Source organism: Lissotriton vulgaris, chromosome 5 (assembly GCF_964263255.1).
Source record: "Lissotriton vulgaris chromosome 5, aLisVul1.2, whole genome shotgun sequence".
NCBI lineage: Eukaryota > Metazoa > Chordata > Amphibia > Caudata > Salamandridae > Lissotriton > Lissotriton vulgaris.
The window spans coordinates 162,245,887-162,269,205 of record NC_141693.1 but is presented as its reverse complement, the minus strand read 5'-3'; positions in this window follow the sequence as shown (position 1 = coordinate 162,269,205).

The following is a 23,319-nucleotide window of genomic DNA, read 5'->3' as shown; positions in this document are numbered from 1 at the left end:
GAAGCTGAAACTAGTATATTTCCTCATTTATTTTACCGATAAATATGCACTCATGGTTGCCAGGTTTCAATGATATGAAGATAAATCAATGCACTTATATGAAAATATGCAAATTTCAGTATCAACCTTGTGCATTTCTGCTGCTGTTTAAACCTCATTACTGAAATTCCTTTCTTTTTTAACACCCTTACCTGTTATTCCGCACAGCCAATGGCTTGGCAGTTATGGCAGACCGTATTTAGAATCATTCAAAAAGCAATAATAAACACAGACACGAAAATATATGGTTTTCTGTCTGTATTTATCTGTAGAAATCAGTAAAAATGGAAACAGGTCGTCCTGGTTCTTTCTTCCACAGAGAATCATTGACCTCAAGGTGACCCCAGAGTTACTCAACAAGGACCTTTAGACAGGTACTATGAGATGGGTTGGCATCAGGGCACTGTGAGACTCTGTGGCATTTTGCTGACTAGGCATAAATGTCACAATATCTGTGCATATGGCCTTCAGCTATAAATGGGCTGTAGCAGTGCTGGCCTTATTGCTATTCAGGTAATGGAAGCGTTACTCCTGGTAAATGGCCATGACCCCCATGCTCCAAAACCACTGTGTTACACTCGCTTATTTGCTACAATGTTTTGCAGTGCGACTTCCGTGTCACCCTAGATTAGTTGTTAAAGTGTTTTGAAGTGACTTCCGTGTTACCCTAGATTAGTTCCTAACGTGTTTTGCAGTGACTTCTGTGTTACCCTAGATTAGTTGCTAAAGTGTTTTGCAGTATTACTTCCGTGTTACCCTAGATTCGTTGTTAAAGAGTTATGCAGTCTGACTTCCGTGTTTCCCTAGATTAGTTCCTAAAGTGTTTTGCAATGTAAATTCAGTGTTACCCTAGATTCCTTGCTAAAATGTTTTGCAGTATAACTTCCGTGTTACCCTAGCTTAGTCGCTAAAGTGGTTTGCAGTCTGACTTCCGTTTTACCCTATATTAGTTGCTAAAGTGTTTTGCAGTCTGACTTCCGTGTTACCCTAGATTAGTTGCTAAAGTGTTTGCAGTCTGACTACCGTATTACCCTAAATTAGTTCCTAAAGTGTTTTACAGTCTGACTTCTGTGTTACCCTAGATTAGTTCCTAAAGTGTTTTGCAGGGTGACTTCCGTGTTACCCTAGATTAGTTGCTAAAGTGTTTTGCAGGGTGATTTCCATGCTACCCTAGATTACTTGATAAATTGTTTTGCAGTCTGACATCCGTGTTACCCTAGATTAGTTCCTAAAGTGTTTTGCAGTATTACTTCCGTGTTACCCTACATCAGTTGCAAAAGTGTTTTGAAGTATTACTTCCGTGTTACCCAAGATTTGTTGCTAAAGTGTTTTGCAGTGTGACTTCCTTGTTACCCTAGATTAGTTGGTAAAGTGTTTTGCAGTCTGATTTCTGTGTTATGTACGATGGTGTCTGTCCATGTTAATTGTTTGGGAAATAGCATAGACATATACATCTGACAAGCACCGCCAGGCCCATGTATTTTAGACCATGTGCCCTTCGTGCTCTGAAAACTACCGCTCCTGCTTGGTGTTCAACTGTACATTCGCTGCCTGTACCTATTGCATATCCGTGTTAGATACAGTGCTTAATTTGAGCCTGGGCTTTCCGGTGCTAAGCACCAGCACTTAATTGGTTACCGGTGCTCGGCACCAGCACCTAATTGTCAACACCATATTTGGCACAGTCCACCACATGGTGGTGCTGCTCATCTAATTTAGAGATGAGCAGAACAACGGTAGTTTAGGAATACAATGTACATTAAAATTGTTAATACCATCGGAGGAGCCGCGCTGGCGACCAAGATGGGTGCTTGAGCACCGGCTCCGCCGGCCACCATATCCTGACTTGCCATCCGGCACACTATCCTGAGCCCCGTCCCTACCATCTGGTGGGGGACCCGCTCCTTAGCCATTGGGCGAAAATCCGAATGATTTGGGCGCTCAGAGGACTTAAATTCATCATCCGGAACTTTTGAGGCCTATTGGGTGCGCCACCGGGACCCAGCGTGTGGCACTGTCGCTTTGGGGTTCAACAACAACGGCGAGAGGGACCGGAAGTATGCGGTGACATCCATCCCGTGGAAGTCTCACCTCACTTGAGTGGCCCTCGGACCCCCATCTCAATCCTACTGACTCTGCACTTCTACGCCACTACGGGACAACCTGTGACTGCGCCGATTGCCCGTGCGAAATAAAGGTTTATCCGGCTGGCGGAGTTGGTGGTCGCGCAGAAGCTAAAATGGCGGCGAGGGGTATCCCGAGAAGCCACCTCCAAAAACGCTGAGGAACACCAAACCGGTCCAGTCCAATAGATTGAAAAAGTACAGTTTCTCTAAAGGGTCCCCGGTGGACGAGAAGCACTCGCAAATGAGCAGCCATGATGATGGCTCGTCTGGGGCAGACCCCACATTGAAAGACCTGATGGCGGCGATCACCGGGATACAGTCATCCCTTGGTAAGATGGATACCAAGTTGGACACTGTCCACATCGAGGTGGGACTAATCCGAGCGGACCTGACTAAAACCTCGGAAAAAGTCAAATCGCTCGAGATTAAAATATGGAGCCTCACGGACGACGTGTCGGACCTCCAGCGAGTGGTGAGGGAGTTGAAGGAGTCTCAGACCCAATTTGCTCGCAAGCTAGATGAATATGAAGGGCGGGCGAGGAGCAACAACGTCCGTATCCTTGGCATACCGGAGAGATCAGAGGGGCAGGCCCCGGATTTATTCGCGGAAGATCTTTTACTGAACCATTCAAAGCCCAATGGTCTCAGTAAGTTTTTTACCGCCCGAAGACAGGGGCGCCCCCTCGCCCTATGATCGTCCGCATTTTGAACTTTCGGGAAAGAGACACTATTCTACAGACTGCGAGATCCACTGGTTAACTGGCTTATGAAAACGCGTCCCTCCTTTTTTTTCCCTGACTTCACCCAGGCTGTTCAGAAACAAAGGCAGGGTTTCATAAACGTCAAAAGAAGGCTGCGGGCCTCGGAACTCAAATACTCTATGTTGTTCCCTGCCCGCCTTCGAATAAAACGCGACGGCAAAGCCTGGTGTTTTGATCACCCAGATGCGGCATCGGACTGGTTGGACCTTATCCAGGGGCCTGGTACCGAAGGAGACACCCCAATGGACAACGAGGAACAATGATCCCGTGTTGGTCGTTGCAGTTGAACAGGGTGGCAAGGGAGCTGGTTTGAGGGGGGAGATCTTTTAATCCCCGTTGACTTTGTTAATATTCTGGGGGGTTTTTATTGGCACTGATGGGGGTTTGTATGCGGGTTGGGATGGGGTGGGATGGTGGCCTGTTGTAAGGTCCTCCTCTGTTTTCTACGTTTAGATAATGTAGTTAGTTATTGGGCAACAGGCACACTGCTGGTTGGGGATGTGCACACGTTGCATGCAGGGGTGCAGGGTGGGGGGGTTGGGGAATTGGGTTGTGGGGATTTTTGTTCATTGATTTGTGTTTTGTTTATGACCTATGCTTGCAATGGATGTCGAGTAATGCTTTAGGATTTTCCGGAGACGAATATGACGTCAGTTAGACGGGGTTTGGGTGTGTCGGTCCTCAGTTCGAATGTGAATGGCTTGGGAGATAAGATCAAACGTGCAATGGTGGGACAGCTGATCAGGCGCCGGTTGCCAGATGTAGTCTTACTCCAAGAGACTCATCTCATGGGAAAGAGATGTATGGCGCTACACAGAGGTGGGTATAAATTGGTCGCCCACCCTGGTTTCACCTCAGGCTCTAGAGGGGTGGGGATACTGGTTAAGAATTCATTTCCGCTCACCATACGGGCTACCTGGTCCGATAACCGCGGCTGGTATGTCGGTGTCTCGGGTCTGTGGGAGGGCAGAACCATCACGTTCCTTTCAGTTTATGTACCCCCTCACTGCAGACAGACACTTTTCGTGACCTGAGTAGGATGTTCTTGTCGTTACCCATTGGCATCATGGTGATTGGGGGAGATTTTAATGCAGTCATGGACGGTGAACTAGATAGATACCCCTCCCGTGTGTTACCCCCCTCTAGTGGGTGGTTGTCTGAGTTTATTACTGGTACGGGCATGGTTGATGGGTGGAGGCTTCCGCACCCTGTGGACCTGGAATACACGCACAGATCTGCGGCACACCACTCTTTCTCTAGGATTGACTATCCTCTGTTGTCAGCGTCACAGGCAGCATTTGTCCAGGAATTGGGCCATCTGGCCAGGGGAGTGTCTGATCACTCTCCGATATGGTTGCAGTTGAGAGTTGAACCTGACAATGTTGCTAGGGTCTCACCAATTGGCGGTTGAGAGATCCCGCCACCAAAAAAGAGCTGGTACGTGTCATAGATAGCTACTTTAGTGAGAAGTCGGGGACAGTCGAATCTGACTGCACTCTCTGGGAGGCCTACAAAACGGTGGTCAGGGGGGAAGCCCTCTCCCTAATCTCTGGGCAGAAGAAGAAGAGCAGGACGGAAATTGACAGGGTTGAGGCGGAGCTACTGGCGAAGGAAAAGGAGGTCTCCACCACGAGGGACCCGGGCGGTGAACATTGCTTCAGTCTCCTTCGGGACGAGTTTAAACACCTAACGCGAGAAGGGGCGAGGGAACAACACGCTTACACACAAAGTAGAATCTAGGAACATGGAGATAAGGCCGGGAAACTAATAGCGTGGCTAGAGAAGGGAGATTGGGGGTCGCGTCCGGTCCCGGAGCTACAGATTGCGGGTTCCGGGATCACGGCGGATCCGCAGCACATAGTGGACGAGTTTGCCAGTTATTACGAGGAGGTCTATACCTCAGCTGGGCTGCACACGGTGGACGAGAACGCGGAGGTCATCCGGGATATCCGAATGCCCTTTTTATCGGCCGAGGATCGGGAGTTTCTGGAGTCTGATATCACAAATGACGAGGTCGCGATGGCTATCCGTGGGGTACGCTCCGGGAAAGCCTCGGGCCCGAATGGCATTCCCGTTGAACTTTATAAACTTCATGCTGATCGCGTTGCTCCTTTCATGAAGGCCATGTATCTTGAGAGCAGGGAAAATGGCATGCTTCCCTATGACCAGCGTATAGCTAACATTGTTGTCATATACAAGGATGGTAAGCCACATCTGGAATGCTCCTCCTATCGCCCAATCTCTCTCCTAAATGCAGAGCCTAAAATTCTGGCCAAACTCCTCGCGAATCGGCTAGTGAAAATCATAGCTGCACTGGTGCACCCGGATCAGTTCGGTTTTATGCCGCGACGCAATACCGCCCTTAATCTTTGTAGACTCCATGGGGTGGTGGCAGGTTCGGCTCGCATTCATGAGCCAGCGGCGCTTTTGTCGTTGGACGCCACTATGGCATTCAACAGAGTGGAATGGCCTTATTTATTTGCGTTGTTGGAGAAATTCGGTTTCGGTTGGAATTCATTCGATGGGTCTGTCTCCTGTTTTCCGCGCCGTTGGCTCGGGTGGTGGTCAACAACCACAAGTCCCGTGACTTTCAACTTGGGAGGGGCACCAGGCAAGGATGACCCCTCTCGCCACTACTATTTGCTCTGGCACTGGAGCCGCTTGCGGCCTGGGTACGCTGGACTAGATCGATCAAAGGGTTACGCTGGACTTCGGAGTGGGAGGACAAAACCTCGCTATACGCGGACGATATCCTGATGTATTTGACCTCCCCCCGACAGTCCCTCATTGTCTTCATGGATGTCTTGGCGATCTACAGTAGGTATTCGGGGTTCGCCATTAATTAGAAGAAGTTGGTCCTATTTGTGTTGAGCCCCCTAGAGTGCCAGAAACCTGCCCGGTAAGGGTGGATCAGGAGGGTTTTCGCTATCTTGGTATCTACATCTCCCGGGACCCTAAACAGCGTTTCGATGCTAACCGGGTTGCTGCCTTGGCCAGACTCCGCCGAGATATCACAAAATGGAAGGAACTGCCACTCTCCCTACTGGGTCGTGCGGTTCTGTTTAAAATGATGGCGCTACCGCGGTTCTAATACGCTTTACAGAATTTCTTTGATCCCGTGCCTTCCTCTTATTTTAATGAAATAGAATCGCTACAGCATCAGATTCTCTGGGCTGGGAGGCCGCGGATTGCGTTATCAAAACTAATGTTGCCCTGGTACGACGGTGGGATTGGATTACCCTGCATCAGGAAATACTACTGGGCTTCCCAACTGGCTCCCATCAATCACGCGATCTATGGCTCCCCGGCTGACCCCGGGTTTGCAATGGATCGAGTCCAATTGCCAGGGGGCGAGTACACCCGGATACTGTATGGCAAGCGAGGTATGTTCCCTTTAGTGGGTCCCATGTCGCGTTCGACACGGGCATGGCATGATGCCAACTGCACCCTCCAATGGGAGGGTGGGTTAACTATGGCCACCCCACTGTGAAACTCCGAAGCCCTGGGCAGCCTGTGGAAGTCGAAGGGGTTTGATCGTTGGGACCTAATAGGTATCTCCCAGATTAAATACATATAGGGCAAGAAGGGGATATTGACCTTCGAGGAATTGCAGGCCAGACACCATCTGAATGAGAGTGAGCGATTCCGATATTTGCAAATTAAACATGCCCTGGCGGCAACTGTCCCTCACGATGTGACACCGCCGGAGGCCTCCCTGCTGGAAGAGCGAATCCTGGATGGGTATCTCCCCACCAGAGCAATCTCTCTGGTTTACAAAAAGTTGGTCAATCATGCAGAAGATCCCCTGGTGCGAGTCCGTGAGCAATGGGTCGTGGATGGTTTGATTTTGGACGATGAGAATTGGGTGGACGCTGTGTCCTCCCCTCGTGAAGTGGCGATCTCCATGAGACTTCGGTTGGTGCAACTTAAGATTCTCCACTGATCCTACACCACGGGCCCGGGGTTGTGCCGAATGGGGCTCGCCACAGATGCAAACTGTCGACAGGGTTGTGGTATGTTAGGTACCTTCATGCACATACTGTGGGAGTGCCCAGATATCCAGAATTACTGGACCAAGATCCACGAGAAAATGAGCGAGGTGTGGGGTGTGCAGGTTGTATTGGAAGCACGCCGTCGTTGTCTGCTGAATGTATGGGAGCCCACCGACCTTTCGATTCATGGCACGCTTTGGGTAACACTCGCCTGCATGATTGCCAAGCGAAACATCGCTCAACTATGGGGGGCCGGTCGAGCACCCCGGGTTCGGAAATGGATGGATGACCTTGATTGGTGTATGTTTCGGGAGAGAGCTGTGTATGTGGCCAGGGGGCGACCCCGCAAATGGGGAAAGATATGGGATGCCTGGAATGCATACCGAGGAGATATTTGCACACCACCAGAACCCGTTTTAGTAAATGAGGACACTGAGGCACCATGAACCCAACTGTGATACTCCTACATGATTCTGAATTGCTGGAACTCTGATTTGACGAAACTGTATTGCAGATGTCCGTTGCATGATGGTAATGTTTGTTGTAATTATCTATTATTTTCAATAAAAACAATTAAAAAAAATTGTTAATACCTTCCTCCCCAGCCATTCCTTTAGCTTTTGGGACCTGGAATAATGTGAACTGTCGCATTTACATGCGAGAGAGATGGTTAGTAGTTGTTTCAGCAGCGATGATAAAGGCGATCGGTAGTGCAAGCTGCAGTGGCCTCCTGGTCAGAGCCCTGGCACTTAATATTTTACAAATTAGGCACTGGTTAGATAGTAAAGCTTGCTGAGTCTAGTTACCTGCATAGACCTTTTACCAGTCAGGACCCGCAATTTGCGCCCACATGGAATCAAAGGGGAAGCCTTCATCTGCAGCTGAGACATATAAAAAGCTAGGTAGCCCTGATTGATAGCCAGCAGAGTAATGGTCCTCCCTCTTCCGAATGCCGCCTGCAATGCTAAGCCTCTATGGTAGGGGTTTCCAACGTAGGTCCAGGAGGGTAAGAGTCATGGCAGATTTGTAGGACTTTTGCATGGGATAAATGAACACACAATCAATTTAAACAGACCTCAGTGTCAATGTGAGTCCATGCCTTAAAGAGATCAATGGTTAATTGAGGATTGAACTCAGCATCTGATGCCAGATACTTGCATCCCCCACATGCCTTGCTGAGATACTCTGCTACCAGCCATGGGCTAGGCTGTGCATGGAAATGAGGGAATGAAGCTGCTGTTACCGCCTCCTTCCATTCTCAGAGGCCTCTTTTACCATTTAATTCTAATTCAGAACACTGCCTAGAGAAAAAAAAAAACAGGAATGTTAAGAGATTCATGGAGAGATGATAGGGGCTTCACTTGGTTTCTAAAATAAAATGAGCATTTACAGCATGCCTGCCAGCTATCAACACCCACCGCTTGCCCCTCCGCCCATACACGCACACCAGCCGCATCCACCCCCAGCAGAGCCCGTCTTCTCACAAGACTAGCATGGATGTGTTATCCTGTGAGCTTTCATGCTGTTTCAAAACCTGTGAAGCTCTGCTCCTCCGCCGCCCGTGCACATCCGAGAAGCAAGCTGTATCCGTCACGAGGGTGTTAAGGCGCTGCTTTCCAGAAGTCTGATTTTGTGAATGTGCGCATTAGTGATGGTGACAGCTGCAAGTGTCTCTGTCTAGTGCACACAGAACAGGGGATAAATGAACACGCGCTCAGCACACTTTTTTACAATATTTTAATTGCCACGTGATACATACTGGTGAAAGCTAACTCATTTCAGCCGGAAGCTCTTTTCTCATATGAAGGGAAGGCAAGGGATGTTAGCTCCTTATTTTAGCAACACAATTGAATATAAAAAAAATATATATAAAATGTACCTGAAGAAAAAAATCCCATACACCTTTACCTAGACAAATAGTTTGCTTTTCTCACAATCCAATCCCTAATATCCAGTCATGTATTTAATTACTGTCAATAACATTTGCACAGAACATTCACTGTTAATAGATCTATTTGTACATTCCGGTGTAAGGAACTTTCTGACTTTCCCTTAAGTTAAATATCTTATTATTTAAAAAAATAAAATAATAATATCGTTCCTAGAGCACATATCTAAGTTTCCCAATGTAAAATCGGTCTTCTCTCCTGAGAGGATCTTTTTATGTAAGCCCAAAGGTACTACATTATGTGCCTTTTTTGTACTGCCTTCACTGTAAATAACTCAATCCCATACCTACCTAGATCTATAGGCAGGGACACTGAAATTATGCGATTCTATGGCCAGAGCTTCTTTTGCACGATTATAGATGTGCCGCATAATCCATAATCTTCAGATTTTAACAAATCACAAAACAAAAATGCTTGCTTTCATTTATCCAAAGTTACTAAAAATGTTGTAACATGCTTTTGTGCTGTGGAAGTTCCTTTGCAAAGGTTAACTGGTCAATTTTCACTTGCTTATTTCTATATTTGGTGTTTGAACGGGTACTAATGAGAGGAGGTGTAATCTTTGTCCAGAGACTATTACCATGTGTAAATATTGTAAAATAATCAAGTAATACAAACAAAAAATGTGATGCATTATGCTGCATAATTTGAGTTTTATCGCCCCATAATTCAGTCAATCCTATCACAAATGTGGTGCTCCCCTGCCACATCATTAGGGTGGCCTGTCTATAGGTCACCTAACTTATACCTTCTCCGTGCTAATAGTACTCAAACATTTCTATCAGGCAATAGAGCATTCTCCGTAGCTGTCAGAGTGTTGCTTCAGGGCGTGTTTGGGGTTTCTGGGGTGTTACACCCCTCTCTAAAAATGTATGTTTTATTAAGTAGTACAAAAGCTTTCAGTCAGGTATTGGTGAGGTGTCTGTCGGATTTCAACTAAGATTTTTGCATACAAGTCAAGTCAAGTCAAAAGATTTATATAGCGCGCTACATACCCATAGGGTCTCAAGGCGCTTGAGGAGGGGTGGGGAATTACTTGTCGAATATCCAAGTTTTAAGTTGCTTTCTGAATGCTAGGTGGTTCTGAGTAAGGCGAAGGTGAGTAGGAAGAGAGTTCCAAGTTTTAGCTGCCAGGTAGGAGAAGGATCTGCCTCCCATGGTGGTTTTGTTGATGCGAGGTAAAGTGGCAAGAGCTTGGTTGGAGGATCGTAGCTGACGGGAGGGGGTGTAGAAGGACAGTCGTGTGTTGAGGCATTCAGGTCCAAGTTCGTAAAGTGCTTTGTGTGCGTGGGTTAGGAGGCGGAAAGTAATCCTCTTATTTACGGGGAGCCAGTGGAGGTTTTTCAGGTGACCAGAGATGTGTTCTTTACGCGGGATGTCTAGTATGAGCCTGGCTGAAGCGTTCTGGATGCGTTGGAGTTTTTTCTGGAGTTTTGCGGTGGTACCGGCGTAGAGGGCGTTTCCGTAGTCCAGGCGGCTAGTGACCAGTGCGTGGGTGACCGTTTTACGAGTTTCGGTGGGGATCCAGCGAAATGTTTTTTTGAGCATGCGAAGAATGTTGAAACAAGATGATGAAACGGCGTTGACTTGTCTGGTCATCGAGAGTGAGGAGTCCAGGATGACGCCCAGGTTCCGTGCGTGGTCTGTCCGGATGGGTGCTTTTCCAAGGGCCTCTGGCCACCAAGAGTCGTCCCAGGCGGAGGGGGAGGTGCCTAAGATGAGGACTTCTGTTTTGTCGGAGTTCAGTTTTAGACGGCTGTGCTTCATCCACTCGGCTACTTCTTTCATTCCTTCGTGTAAGTTGGTTTTGGCGGTGTTAGGGTCTTTTGTGAGTGAGAGGATCAGTTGAGTGCCGTCAGCGTAGGAGATGACAAAATAGAAAATTCGGTGGTTGGGTTATTTTGCGCTGGATAACAGTGATAATAGTTAGGATATGAAAATATATAAAAAGCTCCAAGGACAAAGTTTAGACCACCAATCCAAACACAACAGGCATGAACCAGTCAATGCCCTGATACACAACAAAACAGTAGTCCTGAGCTAATATGAATGTTCACTTTTCAGCCAATAGACAAATCACAAATCACTGTTATTTTCTTCTCTTCTTTCTTTTATTTCATTTGTTGATCGTTCATAAAACCTCCTAGCCGACACGTGTTTCGTCTGATATGGCGTTAATCCACAGACTTCTTCAAGGCTTAAATGAGTAAATTCGGCCTCTAGTCTCTTGTTTAGCACCCCTGAACGCCAGGAACCCGACTTTGAAGAAGACGAGATATCGTCACAGGAGGAAAATACCCGACTAATACTGTTTGAGAGGGACTGACTTTACCCATTATCTACGGGCCAATACTACTGAAAACAGATCAAGAGGACAACTAAACCCCATTGATGATGTGGCAGGGGTGCTAAACAAGAGACTAGAGGCCGAATTTACTCATTTAAGCCTTGAAGAAGTCTGTGGATTAACGCCATATCAGACGAAACACGTGTCGGCTAGGAGGTTTTATGAACGATCAACAAATGAAATAAAAGAAAGAAGAGAAGAAAATAACAGTGATTTGTGATTTGTCTATTGGCTGAAAAGTGAACATTCATATTAGCTCAGGACTACTGTTTTGTAGCGTAGGAGATGATGTTGAGGTTGTGTTGGCGAGCGATGGTCGCAAGGGGGCTCATGTATACGTTGAAGAGGATGGGGCTGAGAGAAGATCCTTGTGGCACGCCACAAATGACTTTCGTGGCCTCTGACTTGAATGGTGGGAGGCGGACTCTCTGGGTTCTTCCGGTGAGGAACGAGGTGATCCATTCCAGTGCTTTTCCTTGGATTCCGACACAGACAAAAACTCTCTCTCACACACTTACTCACAAACACTCTTTCATCTCAGTTTTGAATGTCTTAAAAAAATTGGTAGGTTTGAAAGCTATTGTGTTTAAGTACTTCTAACAACCTGCACTGCCCCTCAGACTGCCCCCAGGCACTGCTTCTCATATAATGTATTATAACAAGGTATGGAATCATGATTTTTAGGAAATCTGAAGTTCACCCCTCCCCCCTCTCCCCCCCTTCCCACCCTCCCTACCCCCCATCTTACTGACCAAGCTACACCAGTGGTTACTGCATCTAAATAGTGGAACTCAATTTATTTGTTTAGAAAATTCTCCTTTTGCACTCCAGGAAACAGTTTCAAGGTTGCTGTTCTCCAGTGCTTAATCTGAGCTGGTGCTCGCATTTGGGCACAGCAGCACTGATTTCCGGGGACTACAACTTATGTGTTTTTAACAGGCGTGAATCCAGAGGAAGTGGTAGAAAAACACAAACAGAGGGAAGGAGGTCAATCCAGTTAAAAAAGCAGTGACAAAGGGGGATAGCAGGAGTGAACAAGAACGTAGAATAATAAAATAAAGGGGATGGGAGTGTACAATGGTGGAAGAAAGAGGCATGAAGCGTAATCCAGACTGCCCAGCCTTGGTATATGGCAATACCGACATATGTCAGTGCCGGCTGGGTGAAAGTGGGAAACACTTTAAGTATCAGTGTGAAATACCGGTGCTTTTTCAGCATTCCCCTGCTATTTGCCCCTATTTTACTACTAGATGCTCGTTTTCTGACTTTGATTGTGCCCTGGGCTCTGCTAACCAGAACCAGCAGATCAAATGCACTTAAGTGTGCACCTCTGTGTTGCCTGCTGTAATTTCTGAGGCAGCCCTGCTTGGAAGGCTGCTTTTAAAATAAAATGATATGCAAATTCAACTTAAAGGTACGACCAAAGTCTCAAACGTCCTTATTTTTACATATAAGTCACCCGTATGGTCTAAACTGGGTGCCCCATGGTTGGGTACCTTGTAACTATATGCAGGAGCAATACAAAAGATGTTTTACATGCCCTGGTGAGAGAAAAACTGCCAATTTAGTTTGTCCCCCTTTTTTGCTCATCAGCTCAATGGGCTAACATAGGAATACTTTAATAAAGTATAACTGTTGATAGAAGTGAGCTAAAAACATACTTCAAAGTAGAAAATGATAATTAAACTAAATCCAACAACTTGTGTTCCTGCTGTGCTGAAATCCAAACTTCTAGCTGCCTCCCCTGATTGGCTAGCCTTTGGCAGGCTGAGCCAAACTTCTCTGATGAGATGTGAAATGGCCTGCATAGAGAGAAATTACTTCTGGTGGGAGACCTGCAGGTTGCAGAGCAAAAGGCAGGAAGAGGTCTGGGTAGGGAAACTGGTATTTAAAGACGGAATGATATTTAAGACAGGACACAGGTTCACCCCACTTACGCATCTCCAGCCATACCTGAGCCCCAGTAACTGAATTAACAGAAGGGCTAGAAGGGAGTGTTAGGAAAACTTAGTCACGCCGGTAGGTTGGCTTAGCCAAAATCCTATCCTCCAGGAGAGTTTCTCCATTTTTGATTTTAAAGGAATAGTGCTTTCTGGGACAGGAATAGGCCACACTGTGAAGGAAGTTATCATACTTTTGGGTGTCACCCTGGTTCTCACCCAGGAACCCTAGATAAATATGAGAGAGCTGCTCAGAAACTCATATCCCTGCCTGGAAACTACACAAAGAAGAAGGACTGCCTTGCTGGCCCCATGAACTGCACAAGAGAGGGCTGCATCCACAGGTACTGCACCTGCTGCATGCTTTTGTCTTCAGTCCAAAAAGGACTTTGCCTTTCTGTAAAAGTCGAAGAAGTGGACTCCCTAAAAGCAACAGGTTAAAAGATCTCCACCTGCATCATCTCCAGCAAGAAGAACTCAACTGACCACCTACAACTGGACTTTTAAGGATTTTGCCAAGTGCATTGTGGGAACTGTAGTCCCAACATCCAAAGGAGCAACTCAGAGCTTCTAGAACCTTGGATTGGTTTTGTGGACACTTTAAACCCCTTAAGGGACCTCCTGGAAGAAACTCCAGTAGTTTGGAGTACTTTGGAGAATTTTTGGTAAAAAGCTCTATAAAAAGCCGACCAGTCATCGAAAGTCAAGCTGCCTACGCCAAACCGCAACCCGGCCTGGATTTCATGTTCGTCCCGTTGAAAGCTCCGGAGCTCAAGATTTCCAAGATTTTACTGAGGCCTCATGCTGAACCAAGCTGCCCGCACCGACGTCCACTCAAAATCTGGCCTGAAGAGGATCCTCGCTCAACATTGAGAGAAAAAGCTAAAAAAAAAAGTGACTAAATCAGCAGGAAAAAATTGACTATGGCCTAAGGCTCATTGTATTTGGCCTGTGCTCCATCGCAGTCTATGAATTTATCCCTGTCTAGCACAAGCATATTTCCAAGTTGGTGCTTTCTGTTTTTAGGCACAGGGCACTAGAAAGCATTGAAACTTTAAAAATGAATATCTCCGGGCCCTACATTGGATGTTCGTCGTTTTGGTGTAATTTTAATTATAATAATATTCCCTATTTTTGTAAATTTGTGTTGTATTTTTATTGTGTGCTTTGTCTTGCTTATTTAATGTATTGGCGTTTTTAATAGGCCTGGGCGGAGCTCATGGAGTGTTAATCAACTGAATTCTGTAGATTTACCAAACAACTCAGTCAAATTCCACGGAGTTCTGCGAGTGGGTGAAGTATTGCTTGGCCACTGTAATTCACTGCTACCCAACACAATTAAAACCCACTCCCTCCCCCATACCTCTGATGCAAACCTGGGCTGCCCTACTTGATTGACAGGCTTATAGGAGGCACATCATTATTCAACACTAATTGGAGTATCCAATCTTGGTGCAAGGTGACTTTCCCTCGTAGTGATCACTGATTGTTTCCCATAGTCCTACAGAATCCAATGCCGGTCTGGACAACTATAACACCATGACTGGTCAGATGAGGCCAAATAAAAGCTCATTCCACTGAGGCAAACCACACAAACATCTCCGAGCCCCCACATGGTGCAGTTAATCCAGAGGCAGTGGGAGGCCGCAATGTGGGCAATACAAAAACCCAGGGTACATCCAGATTGTCATGACTGAGCTGGTTTACTCCCCCCCCCCCACCCGGCTGTTCCCCTCTTCCTCCCAGTCCACCCCACAATACCATGGCACAACCACCTACTGAAGATAGATGACAGGAAGAACTGCAGCAGAGTCGAGGAGCCTGTCTTCCTTAATCCATCTCCAAGACGTGTAAACTGAAAGCCTTCTCCCTCTCGCTTTTATCAGCACAGAGCAGATCGGGCAGGCCATGCCAAAGTTGTTGACATCAGACGTTATAGAGGCAGCCAAATAGCCAATGCCATCAGTCCAGAGGTCCAGCTGCAACAGCATAGCATCTGTGCATACTCACATGTGTGTCTTGTGGTTGGGAGTCTAGCGCTCCATCTTTTGTAGTGTGCTGCAGCCTGCCAGGTGTCTCCTTCTGAGACTGACCATCTTCTGTGGCTGCAGATAGCGGAATTAGTATGGGGGAGCAAGTGAGCAATGCCAGTGTGCCTGTAAACTCCACGCTGCATGCAGTTTCAGAGTTTTTACTAAACTCTGCGCTAGTTGCAAAAACTCTGTAAAGTCCGCAGGTGGAAAAGAGTCCACTGCCCACCCCTCGTTATTAAATGCTTAACACACCTGTTTCCTAAGTTAAGCCTGCCTGCTCACAGCCAGCCATTAAGGGTTGAGCAAGGGAATCATTTATTGAGACCTTGAATGGACTGTATATTATGATTCTGGTCTTATTACTAGTGTTAGGTACCAACCTACACCTACCAATAAACCACCTTCTAACAAACTGCACTTAATATTATACAAAATGAGCATTGGTGTTTTCACAATAGAACTGTCAAATTTGGGAGGGCAAGATGGCCGTTGACTGACTGCAGTGGGAGGTTGCAGTTTTCCCACTCCCCCTCTCTCGGTCTTAACTATGTCATGAGGAATGCTGGAGGTCCCGTGCCGAGCAAATCTTTGTTTAGCTGCCTGGGCTCAGGACTCTTTTCTGCTTCGGTGGTTGCCACGGACAAAGGCAACTCCGTTACAATACTGCTTTCGGGATCAGCTCTCCTGCTGGATACAGTGGCTGAGAGGCAAGATCAGCATGGCGCCTAGGGGGTTAAACCGAATGATCCTAATGCCCTGAAAGATCAGCAGGATAACTGTGGTGTAAAGGAAGCACCTAAGGACGCATCTGTTTCGGCTCCCACGCAGCGGGGTATAACACAGCCGCAGAGAGGAAATATTAAACAAGCATTTACAATGCAACGGTCTCGCCTTTGCAAAAGTTAGCGCTTTTGGCATTGTAAATGACAAATCTTTTATTTATGTGTTGGTTTTGGAAACAGATAAATAAATGGCATTGTCATGAGCAGTAGAGAGTGAGTAGTAGAGAGTGAGTAGTAGAGAGAGTAGTAGAGTGAGTAGTAGTGAGTAGTAGAGAGTGAGTAGAGAGTAGTAAGTGAGTAGTAGAGTGTGTAGTAGAGAGTAGTGAGTGTGTAGTAGAGAGTAGTGAGTGTGTAGTAGAGAGTGTGTAGTAGAGAGTAGTGAGTGTGTAGTAGAGTATTGAGTGTGTAGTAGTGAGTGTAGTAGAGAGTAGTGACTGTAGTAGAGAGTGAGTAGTAGAGAGTGAGTAGAGAGAGTAGTGAGTAGTAGAGTGTGTAGTAGAGTAGTGAGTGTGTACTAGAGTGTGTACTAGAGTGTGTACTAGAGAGTGTGTAGTAGAGAGTGTGTAGTAGAGAGTGTGTAGTAGAGAGTGTGTAGTAGAGAGTGTGTAGTAGAGAGTGAGCAGTAGAGACTAGTGAGTGTGTAGTAGAGTGGTGAGTGTGTAGTAGAGTGTGTAGGAGAATGTGTAGTAGGGAGTGTAGTAGAGTGTGTAGTAGAGAGTGTGTAGTAGAGAGTAGTGAGTGTGTAGTAGAGAGTGTGTAATACAGAATGTGAAGTAGAGAGATTGAAGTAGAGAGATTGAGGTAGAGAGATTGAAGTAGAGAGATTGAGGTAGAGAGATTGAAGTAGAGAGTGTGGAGTAGAGAGTGGAGAGTCTGTAGTAGAGTGTAGTAGAAAGTAGTGAGTGTGTAGTAGAGTAGTAGAGAATGTGTAGTAGAGTAGTAGAGAGTAGTAGAGGGTGTGTAGTAGAGTGTGTAGTAGAGCGTGTGTGTAGCAGAGTGTGTAGTAGAGTGTAGTAGAGTGTGTAGTGTAGAGTGTGTAGTAGAGAGTGTGTAGTAGAGAGTGTGTATTGTAGAGTGTGTAATGTAGAGTGTGTAATGTAGAGTGTGTAGTAGAGTGTGTAGTAGAGTGTGTAGTAGAGTGTGTAGTAGAGAGTGTAGTAAGTAGTGACTGTAGTAGATAGTGTGTAGTAGAGAGTGTCTAGTATAGAGTGTGTCGAAGAGAGTAGTGGCTGTAGTAGTGAGTGTGTAGTGAGTGTGTAGTAGAGTGTGTAGTAGAGAGTAGTGACTGTAGTAGAGAGTGTGTAGTAGTGTGTAGTAGAGAGCAGTGACTGTAGTAGAGTGTGTAGTACAGTGTGTAGTAGAGAGTAGTGACTGTAGTAGATAGTGTGTAGTAGAGAGTGTCTAGTATAGAGTGTGTCGAAGAGAGTAGTGGCTGTAGTAGTGAGTGTGTAGTGAGTGTGTAGTAGAGAGTAGTGACTGTAGTAGAGAGTGTGTAGTAGTGTGTAGTAGAGAGTAGTGACTGTAGTAGAGTGTGTAGTAGTGTGTAGTAGAGAGTAGCGACTGTAGTAGAGAGTGTGTAGTAGAGTGTGTAGTAGAGAGTGTGTAGTAGAGTGTGTAGTAGAGAGTAGAGTGCGTAGCAGAGAGTAGTGACTGTAGTAGAGAGTGTGTAGTAGAGTGTGTAGTAGAGTGTGTAGTAGAGAGTAGAGTGCGTAGCAGAGAGTAGTGACTGTAGTAGAGAGTGTGTAGCAGAATGTGTAGTAGAGAGTAGTGACTGTAGTAGGGAGTGTGTAGTAGAGAGTAGTGACTGTAGTAGAGAGTGTGTAGTAGAGAGTGTGCAGTGATTTGAGTTTTACATCAAATTAAAAACGGGAACGGAACAAACTCATCCTATACATTATTGTGGTAGGTGCCCACGCATATAGGGTTAAATGATGCGTTAGATGCCACAGGTCCCACCAACACGCTTCCTTTATGATAGGAGAATGCCCAACATCGCGGAGATTTGCTCTCTGCTCTTCCCGGATATTTGTATTTTCAAATGTATAATGTTATCCTGCTAAACGAAGACGATGCTCAAACTATAAAAGAAGAGGGTTTCACAGATATGTTAGTCCTTCCGGGCAAACGAAATGACCCAAAGAAAGATCAAGTGACAGTTTAGAGCTCCAAGTGAGTCTTAATAAAATCAGTGTCTGGAACGCATAGCATCAAAAAACGACCGGGGCATCAAACTGCAGTGTCATTCAATCAAAGCTTCAAGGCTTCTGAGCGCTAGCCGAGAATTATTTTTTGTGAAGCACTAATCACTGTGGAAGGTGCCCCTGCTATCCCAGATGTGAGAAGTCAGTCTGATATGAAAATAAGCAGTATTTGGAATGAATGTATTTGGCAGGGGGAAGGTGGGGCGGCGCAAGACCGTACTGACGAGTGAACAGGAGCCATTTTGTACCGAGTGATTCTGCCTGTGTGCATGTAGACAAACCAGGCAGCAGCATGAGCATGTGATTCGGTAAAATAAAAACGGGGCTTGATGTTAGGAGGGGGGAGCTGGAAGCTGCAGGTCCCCGGAACAGAAGGAGGAAGGGTAGCTGCATCCCCTGTGTGACAACAGGAGCCAGGCATTACCGGGGGTACAGGATAAAAAAATTGAAGAACCACACCTCTTAGTCCAGAAGTTGTGATATACCACTTCATGTGATTTCATTTGGGGCAGTGGGCGCCTTACATCATATCTGCCACGCCAATCATTTGCTTAAAATAATACCACATGTAACAGGAGGAAATAAACGGTCAGACTCCAAAAATCGGCCCTAATCACAATAGTATTATTTCACCTGCGTGAATATAAGTCTTTGAAATTCTGGCCAGTGGTAATACACACAAGTAATATAAAATTGTTGTTCCAAAGAGCATTAAATGGAAATAAAACAAGTACCAGACCCATTGACGCCTGCACCTTAAAAGTGAAACTGACTGAAGCAAGCGCCCGGGCCACGTTGAAAAAAAAAACCACACACATTAGATGCAGTCAAGGCGCGCTCACGAGGTCAGAAGGCACTCCACATGAACAACTACCAGACACATTGACGCCTGCACTTTCAAAGTGAAATGAAACAAAGTGAAACTGACTAAAGGAAGCGCACGGCCCATTAGATGCAGTCAAGGCGCGCTCACGAGGTCAAATCTCCAAAGGAGAAGCTCGTGACAGCCTGACTACAGCAGAAAAAGCTCGTAACAGTCTGATGTCCACACCATTCCCAAAAAAGTGGCAACATAAGTTGTCTCGCATAGACAGCAAAAGCTTCGCTTTTGCTTTCGTCTAGGCGAGACCTAAAAAGCAGACGAGCTGCAAGGCAATGGTGGCAGTGGAGCCACGGTATCCAATGGCGGTAAAGACCTGTCAGGAGGTATACAGAAATCAGTGGTGGCAAAGGCTGGCACAGAGGAGGTCAAATCTAAGGACCCTAAGGAATCGGTAATGCGGCAGCCTACCTTGCAGGAGTCCTTCTCCACGAAGGCGGCAGGGATGGCTGAAAGTGACCCGGGAGCTGTGCGGCCGGAGGACGACGCTAAAAGCGCGGTTTCTGGGCAACGAGGAGAAACATTGTTGCAGGCACTTCCCAAGAAGCAAGGTAACTTGAGCGCTCCACTTGCGGGGCCTTTTCCCGAGTTGCAAGTCATAGATGTGATTTTTATGCTTAGGAAGGGACCTACAGTTAATACTCCAAAACGTAAGATTATGACGGATAGGGAGCGATTTTTTAATATTAAAGTTGCCGTGATTACGTAATCGCTTCAGCGCTTTACATCTAACCATCCTGCCCATAGAAAAACCACAGTAATTGCAAGTAAAACCGTGGACTGGGAGAATACACGTTTTACACCGAGTTAATGGACAATGTCTTAAAGACTTTAGCTCCGTAGCAGTGTAGTTAAAATAATTACCGTGATAGACGGAGTTGGCGTGCTCCTGAGCAGCATGGATGGCCCCTGGGCCCGATCTGGCAGGGACGGGCGCAGACGGGCTTGCCTCTGGCACGCCCGCTGCGCGCACGCGCTGCGCGCTTGCATTCCGGGTCCCCTAAATAGGAAGTTATAACTGACCCTAACCACTATAACGCTACCCAAGATGGCGTCTTGGGAGCGTCTCAAAGCCACTGGTCCCACACCGAAGATGGCGGTCGGTCGGGAGCAGAGACAGCGTTAATCTCACCAAAGTGGTGAGTGGTGAACAATAGTTTTTAAAGTGCGAGCAGTGCGGATCATTAGGGGACCAGTAAGTTGTACCCTATAAGGTCTGTGTTAGATTGGATTATTTTTTTATATCACACTCTTTACTGCTAAGAAGCCAGATCGAGAAATTCCCTTGGATTGTCTCTGACCATAACCCGCTGGTTTTAACACTTAAAATGACAGGGGGGAGAGGCAGGAGCAGGTATGGACTTTTGAAAGAGGGTAAATTAGGGATGAGGGCTATCTCAGGCATATGCATGATTGGATAGTGACTTTTTGGGAGATTAATTGAGGTAGTACCTCTTCAGGAGTAAGTTGGGACGCTTTTTAGGCTGGCATTCGTGGGGAGACGCTTAGTTACAGTTTACATAACCAAAAGCAAGAGGGGATTAGAGTTAAGGAGTTGGTTAAAGCACTCTCGGATGCAGGGGAAGAATTAGTTCTGGCAATGCTCTCCGGGGCCCTGCTCGATCAGGTACTCTTAAAAATTGCATGTGCCAAAACAGAGGTGAATGAAAAGATCGCTATTAAAGCAGCTGTCAAGTATTTAACAAAAAGAGAACAATGTCTTAAATTAAGTGAGCGTGTGGGGCATGTACTTGCGGTCCGTACGAGGCAGAGATCGGCCTTGGGAGAAATTAAAGAATTATTGGATGTTAAGGGAGGTATAGCTGCGGACTCTGAGGGGGTCAGGGAGATCTTTAGACAGTTTTATGAAAGATTATATAGTGAGGAGAACCCAGGGGATTTCCTAGACATTCAGCAGTACCTTAGGGATGTTTCTGGCCATCTGCTCTCCCAAGACGACAGGTGGCATTGGACGTCCCCATCACTTCTGAGGATATCCTGGCAGCACTTAATAGTGTTCCTTCAGGGAAAGCTGCAGGGCCCGATCAGATCCCCATTGAATTTTATAAAACATTCCAAGTGGCAATTCGCTCCGATCTGGTCGATGCAATCTTTCAGGCCCAATTAGGAAAGTCGGTGCCAAATTCATGGGCAGGTGCTGATATTGTGGTGATACCAAAAAAAGGTAAATCACCGTTGGAACCAGGGTCTTATAGACCGATAACTCTTATGAAATCGGACGCCAAGATTTACTCTAAGGCAATGGCGCTCAGGTTATGTAAGATCATAGGGCAGTTGGTTAATCCTACTCAACATGGTTCATTCCGGGGAGGAGTACCACACAACACGTTCGTAAGGTTATCACTCTCTTTAATGCCATGGAAGTCTCGGGAGACCCCCATGGCAGTTATGTTTATGGATGCAGAAAAAGCATTCGATCGGGTCTCCTAGGACTTTCTTTGGATGGCCCTGGCTCGGAGTGGTATTGGGGAGGGATTTATTAAGGCAATCCAGGCACTTTATCAATCCACCACAGCCCGGCTTAGAATTATTGGAGGGTACACCTCATAGGTGCAGATGAAGCTTGTCATTCGACAAGGGTGTCCATGTTCGCCCCTGTTATTCTCGGTAAATATTGACTTGTTATTTCGTAAATTGGAAGCAAATGAAAAGATTTTACCTATTAGGGCTTAGGGCCAAACTTTTAAAACCCTAGCTTATGCAGACGACGTGACGATAGTGACCCACCCAGATTATTATGAATAGTCAGGTAGTATGTGATGACGTTCGTGTGGTCATTGCAGCTGTGAATCTGGGGATTAGCATATCAGCGGACTTGGATAGGATCATGGATAGAAATATTGAACCGATAATTGATAAAGCCAAAAATGACCTTGATAGAATGAATAATCTCCATCTTTCCTTAGTAGGGCGCCCCAATGTCGTGAAAATTATAATTTTGCGTAAAATCCTTTATTTATTTAGGACAATCCCGTTGATTTTTTTAGGGAAAATGGCTTGTCGCATTAGAACATTTGATTAACAGATTAATTTGGGCACAAGGGAAGACTAGGATAGCCCTTCAATTCATGACACTCTCCAGGGACAGGGGAGGATAGGCTGTTTCTGATTTCAGGATGTACTTTTTGGCAACAGACCTAGAGTACATGCGTGGGCTGCTGGGGGGAGATGTTTAGACCCACATGTTAAACTATGGTCAAACGATATATATGCAATATTGATAGGCGAGAATGCAGAGAATTGTCTTCTTAAGTAGACTGACCCCAGTTATTTTAAAAGAACTAGGTTTAAAACATTGTTGACAGCTTATAAAATCTGGAACGTCACTTTGTAAAAAACTAGGGCTGGGCAGATTCAATGCTTATACTCGGATCGGAAAGAATTTCTCTCTACCCGGAGAAATATTTGCAGATTCTGTGATGGTTGAATGGGGACGACGGGGGATTTGGAAATTTGGTGATTTGATGGGGGTGGATGGAGTCTTTCAGTTTTCTGATATTCAGAGGTTGTATGGTACCGATAGTAATAATTTCTTTAAGTTTCTGTAGGTCCGGAGTTATCTAGCAAACAAACAGGATGGCCCTGCTGGGTTTAGCAAGAATAGGATTCTGGATGTCATTGAGGCTGGGGCGGATTGTTCTATCAGAAGATTCTATTCCGAACTATCTGCCTTAAAGGGGGACGATTTGGAAAAATACGGCAAGAAGTGGGTAGATAAGCTTGGGGTGGACCAGGATAGTTTTCTAGATTCTCTTGAGCTGGGGCAAACTATACTCTGCTGTAAGGAGAAAAGTTAGACGGAGTGGTGAAAAACACATTGGTCTCGTAAATAAAGAACATCACATTTTTAACACGTCTAATATAATAGCCCAGAAGTGTTTAAAGTTAATCTTGTAACCTAACGCCGTTAAGATTCCTTCACAGGGTTTTCCCTTTTCTCCCTCTGACTGTACGTAAATCGCTCCTTCAAGCGTTAGTGATAAGCCGCCTAGACTACTGTAATGGCCTTTTGATTTCAGCTGAGTCTTCCCTTAATAAACTACAGGTCGTCCAAAACACAGCGGCTCGTCTTGTCTCTAATTCTCTTGCCAGAACCACCTCCTTTCCGCTGTTACAAGGATTACTCTGGCTACCAATTCACAAGCGGATTCGATTTAAGATTTGCTGCATTGTGCACACTGCTATTTAGCAACCATCCAGACCACTCCGTTCAGTAACTAAATCCCTGCTCCTGGTGCCACGTTTTAA